Here is a 6,679-nt window from a genome sequence, read left to right on the forward strand (position 1 = left end):
GAGTTTATCATGAATAAATAAAACTAATTCTTTGGACAAATTATAATTATTAATTGATATGTTATCTAGAGCTAGCTGCCTTTGTTATTATTGTAAATAAGGCTTTAAATTTAATAATAAATTGTAATTACCTTTTTGTTATCAGAATAGTCAATATATGAATGGGAGGCTAACGCCAATAAGAAGCTAAGTTTTTTTGTATGTGGTGTAATATATGAAATATGGATTGGACAATTTTTCTGATCTATTTCTTTCCTCTAATAGTCTTGGACTATATGCACTAGATCTAACGCAAATTTAATTATTTTCAGAGATCAGGGACGTAAAAACAGAGATCTTAGATTTCGTACTTGAAGTCCATATTTTATAATTGTATTTTCTAATTTTATTAAAATTGTCCCTTTCTTTTCAAAAAGAAAAAGAAAGCATGATACAGCTGAATTTAGAAAGCAAAGTTTAATAAAATTATTTCTCGTCTGCAGAATTTTAGGTCCTTGCAATTGAAAAGCATTTAGTAATCTGTTTATACATCTATTCTATAAATTTATTGATTAAAGGACACATTGACAAATTAGGTAATTGCCCATTGTAATCAGCTTTTCTGCAGACATTCAAAAGAAGCAGACGTATGTCAACTTTGAAAAAGCTGACTGGAAAGGCTTTAAAAATCACACTGAAGAAAACTTCGTCAATTCATTCACAATGCCAAAAAATATCCAAAACGCTGCTGGAGTGTACATTCCAACTGGCAGGTTTTAATGCTTTGCCTAGGGTGCCAATACCTTTATTGAGTAACGAGAAGAAACTTTGGAAAACAATTTAAGGTTTGAAAAACCTATCTAAACAACCAGAAAATCAGTGCATTAAATTCTACAACAAGGTCACAAATGACCCACCAAAAATGATAAGAAAGTTCAACAAACAATACACCCCTTCCTGCGACAAGAAACCTGAGAAACTCCCTAGAAAATTCAAAATGATCCAAGGTTCACTTTACACCTTCTTAGGTAAAGAAATATATCCAGAAATCCATGAGCTATAAAGCCTAAATTTTGCTCGAGAACATTTGACCCCAATTGCATAAACTTTCTGACAGCACTCTACAACAGATCAGTCAACCCTGGTATTATTCATGGAATCTGGAAACAGGGTTAAACCATCCCTTTACTTCAACCAGGCAAACCAACCAATGAAGGATTAAGCTACCAGACCATTACTCTTCTTTCTCCTCTTGCAAAAATTCTTGAAGCACCTCTTCCCTCATCTCTCAATGAATTCATTCAACTTGTTGACTACCAGCATAAATTCAGATATGCCCGATCCACAACCACAGGCCGCCAAGACATAATGAACCACATCACCAATGTACTGAACAAAAAGAAACCTTTTGACCGCACAGTCTCTTTAGCCATTGACCTTAGCAATGCCTTTATACATTTGACCATCAACTTCTACTGAAGGATAATCTAGACCTTTCACTCAACGGCTTTATTAAGAGCTTTCTGTGTTCTTGCCTGAGGGACAGACACACTTATGTCGTCTTCAGAGGCTTAAAGTTTCCCCTCGAAATGAAACAGGGTGTCCCACAAGGTGAATATTCTTCAATCTCTAAATGTCTTAGATTTCACTTTCACCTCACTTAGTGGAATTAGATTAGTTAGTAATGCTGACACAATAATGTACTCAATTCTGGCACAGACATACCAGCCGTCTTTTGAGAGATCAACACATTGGACACCTGGTTCAAAAGTAGAAACCTGTTCATTCCCATTTATTTCTTCTGCCTCACTCTTTACAACAGCATCTAATAAATGCAACATGAGTTGCCCATAGAGATAAATGGCAAACAGGTACCAAAAAAAACAAGACAATTAATATATAAATCTTTTAGAATTTTTATACAACATAATACATAACATTTACAAATATAATGATCATATATTATTTCTGAGGACAAAATGCTCAAAATGACCCATTTTAGCATCAACACATAATTGAGCTCTTGGTCTTGAATGGCGCATCATTTCCTTATATCTGCCGCTACCGCCGTAATGGTGCGTCCTACATGAATGCTAGTTTAGTTGGGCTTTGGGAGTTCTAAAAGTATTTCTAGGTCAAGTCAGTAAAATGACTCCCAAGGCCACTTTTATGTTTAAAGAGGTTCGAACCCCGTTTTTGCCGCCGAAAATCGTCGCCACATCCTTAACGACGCATCCTAGTCGGATGTCACTTTATGCGGGCTTAGCGAGTTATCTAAATGTGTATTTCTTAATAAAGCCCGTAAAATGATTTTTCCAAGAGTTTTCCCAACACAAAAAAGGCTAAATGTACTTTCATCACGAGAAAATGCTAAATGTAAGGGTCTAGAAATCGTGTCTCCAAATCTATCCACAATAGAGGTGTAATATAGTTTGAACCAAATATCAAAATGTTATGTAGTAATGGCCAGAATAAAACTACCTTTGTGGATTTTAAACAACATTTTGACGGATTTTTTAGTATTACTATATTTCAGTAATATATGATTGAAAATTTATGCACTATATATTCAATAATCCATTCATCAAAAAAGTTTATATATTTCTAATTTATTGATTTTGTTATTACAAAATAAATAGATTACTATAAATATGGAATCAAGGTTAAAGATAAACAAAGTTGTGATTAGTTGAAAATCCCCTTGTAGCAACCAAACTATATTTACTGCATAATTTATTGCTTTCAGAATTTGGGTCAGGGTCTTACTTTCTCTCCCCTATATTCTTTATCATTTCTCATAATTTAAAATAAAGGTGCTAACTTTAAATCTATACAATTCTACTCTGCACCATCAGGAAATAAATATTTTCTAATATTTAATTCTAGAGAATTCTATTTGATTTAACAGCTTAGCTGAAAAACATAAAATAATTTTTAAGTAAGTTTGATTATTTTTTTTAAAGTAACAGGGAAAAATACATCATCATGAGCTTTATTATTTGAAATTAGGCAAGCAAATATACATTCAAACATTTATAGAGTTAGAATCTCTTTAAATGTGCGAACAGAGACTTTGCTCCAAGCCATTTGGAAGCCAGCTGTAATTTAAGTTAAACAAACACTAGTTTTAATCTTATGATTGTACATTTAGATATTAATAGAAAACTGGATATAACACGATGCTAGACATAGTTTTTTCGTATGGATGAGAACCTGCTCTAATCCACCGGATATTAATCGGTTTCGAATGAATATGATAAATACTCGTATTATACAGTTTTATCATTTTCTGATAATGGTAGGTAATATTGCAGTATAACAGTATAATATAGAAACAAGGATGACAACATCCATAAGTAGCGAAGCACAAAATTTCGTGGATGGGACTGACGGTCATTGTTGTTTTCTTCAAACGACGGGAAATTTAATTTTGATATCTTTAACTGAAAAAATTTTGAAAATCGATTGATAAACACCAAAGATACGGGGGAAAATGTAAAAAAATATAAAAATAGCCAAAAACCTGCAAAAATGCAGTCTGACCGTCATTGTTGATTTCTTCAAATAAGCGGAAATTTAATTTTGATATCTTTAACTGAAAAAATTTTAAAAATCGGTCCATAAACACCAAAGATATGGGGGAAAATATAAAAAATATAAAAATAGCCAAAAACCTGCAAAAAGGCAGTCTGACCGTCATTGTTGTTTTCTTCAAACGAAGGGAAATTTAATTTTGATATCTTAAACTGAAAAAAGTTTGAAAATCGGACCATAAACACCAAAGATATGGGGGAAAATGTAAAAAATATAAAAATAGCCAAAAACCTGCAAAATGGCAGTCTGACCGTCATTGTTGTTTTCTTCAAACGACGGTAAATTTAATTTTGATATATCTAACTGAAAAATTTTTGAAAATCGGACCATAAACACCAAAGATATGAGGAAAAATGTGGAAAATAAAAAAATAGCCTAAAACCTGCTAAAAAGCCGTCCGACCGCCATTGATGTTTTATAGTTAATTTAATGATGGGAATGTTGTCAAAAAATTTCAGCTTTCTATCTTATATAGGAGCTGAGTAAATCCCATTTCCCCCATAGCGTTACGGACGGACAAAGTGAATTATAGAGTAGCTTCGCTACTAAAAAGGGACGTGGAAGCAAAGGTGAGGGATGAGAATGTGACTTGAATATGGGGAAAATATATGAGTGAAAAGTTTGTTAAGTGAAAGAAAGGGAATTATCTACACTTCTTGAAATAAAAATTGGCAACCCTCAAAACATTACTGAAAGAAAAATAGACAGACACAAACTCTTGTGCAGATGCTTCGTTGTTAAAAATAATTTAGATTTATTATATTACAGTAAAATATATCTGCTGTTTTGTGATAGAATTGTGTCATTAATATCTTCACAATTACATCTTATACCTGAAAATGCGCACTATTCTCAGCACAAACCATGTAATCTCTGCTTTATTTGGTATAATTGACGGATATCACAACGTACTGAAGGACACCAGTTATAGAATAGTTTATGCTAGAATATGATTTTATCATACTTTACTTTATTAAATTAATTACTGGTTTAGAAGTAAATAGATAAGAGGTGTTATATGTGTGTAAACATGATAAATAAAGTACTCTCCAGCTACAACTTAAATACGGAATTCGCTAAGTTGCTTAGGAGAGTCTTACTCAATCCCAGCCAAAAGTCTCTTAAAGCATGTGCTCAAAGAAAGACTAAAATCGCAGTATTTCATAAAAAGTTCAGATCTACCAAGTCATTTCTTATTGCATCATACTTTGTGTAGATATTATTCATACAAGATTATCAGGACATGTGCTAGATTATCACAGATAAAAACATACCACATTTTTATGTAATTGTCTGATTCTTTAGTCGAAGATACATTTTTCTCAGTTTACACTGCGTTAAATTAAGACATTAAACATTATGCAACAATTCTTAACAATATGAAAATTGTCATGATTTTAAGATTATCTTAAACACTAATTCCACCCCCCAAGAAAATAGCCTGAAACCACCACAGGACCAGTAGGTATATTCCCTGAAGAGTAGAATCCAATCGGTTCAGTGGTTACCGAGATCTTAAGGGACGGACAGACAGACGGACAGACAGAAGGACAGACAGACGGACAGACAGACAGACGGACAGACAGAAGGACAGACAGACGGACAGACAGACAGACAGACGGACAGACAGACAGACGGACAGACATCATTCTACTTTGTATTATAGTTTAGGTACGTCAGCCTTTCTGTACAACTGGTTTCACTATGAAAATATGTTTTCTCGGCTGATTTTAAAATTTCGCCGAAACTTATACATTCTTCAAAATAGCTAGTTTAATCACAAACAGTATTACAATTTTTATTTCTAAAGTAAAAGATTAATTTTAAACCCATTGTTTTCTATTTCCTAAGGAGGCTTACTACACATTTGCCAAATTTGGGTAATTTTCAGCTAAAATCTATATTCAGTAAATGATATTTATGGCGGAGTTTTTCAATATTAAAATTTTGCGGTAACGGCACCATTCGATATATTAATACACATATATACCAAACAATTTATTTGCTTTAATGATATTTGAAATATTGATATAATTGCGCAACTAATATTTTATAAATCGAGATTTTTGAGCTTTTGAAAAGAAAATAGATTGAGGCTTTAGAAATAATTTGATATTGTAATAAAGAGAACTAAAGACCCATCATATATGTTGTCCTTGTTCTTTCATTTTTCTTTGCTACTTTGTTCAATCTTTATTGATATATTGATCCCTTAGGTTGTAAATTGTAGCTAGAGAATTAAGTATTGCAATACTTGGATTGATCAATCTTTCATAGAGTAATAATATACATAAGTTACACATCATACTATTATTATTTAATTTTTAAGGTCAATAATGAAAATGCATTCATAAAAACACGCAAAAACATTTAAACCTTGTGTTCAAACTTTGATGTCATAACGTTCAGCTAATTATAATATTTCTTTAATATATTTCCTTTTTTATCAATATTCTTCTCTTTTTCATTTCTCGATGTGACGAGGGAAAATAATTGGATACTTTCTCTGAAGTTGTAGACTTTATGTATAATGTACATACTTTGTTATAATTGTTGAAGAGAATGTCGAGGTATTATTGTTATACAGGTGGGTGTAGCAACAGGGAATATTTCTAGTATTTACACACAGCTTACAATTCCAATATAATATCCACTTATACAATACATTTCTTCATCAAATGTTGAACTAGCTACAGGTTATTCCCTTACTCTTCCATCAAGAAATGTTTATTGTGTGAAATTTAAAGAACATTAAAACTTTAAGTTGTTCGAATCAATTGTACCTTGAAAGTTTAAATATTTTCAAGTATAGGTTATAAAGTAAACAAATTTGTATGTGATCTTACCTATTAATTTATTTTGTTAATTATATAATATTTCTTGTCAAAATAAATATTTTGGAAATTTACCTAAATAAAAATATTAAAACAATAATTTAAATGTTATTTTAAAAGATATGCTAGTTTAGGTTTAATGACCAAGGGAAGGTTTTAGTCTATTTTACAATGATATTTCACTTCCTTCCCACACCCAAGATAAAGTAACACCCCAACCCCCCCAATTTACCTTTTCTTTTAAAACCAAATAAGATTTCGAGTGGACCCCA

Source organism: Acartia tonsa, chromosome 4 (genome assembly GCF_053477335.1).
Source record: "Acartia tonsa isolate MP-2025a chromosome 4, ASM5347733v1, whole genome shotgun sequence".
In the NCBI taxonomy this organism is placed as follows: Eukaryota; Metazoa; Arthropoda; class Copepoda; order Calanoida; family Acartiidae; genus Acartia; species Acartia tonsa.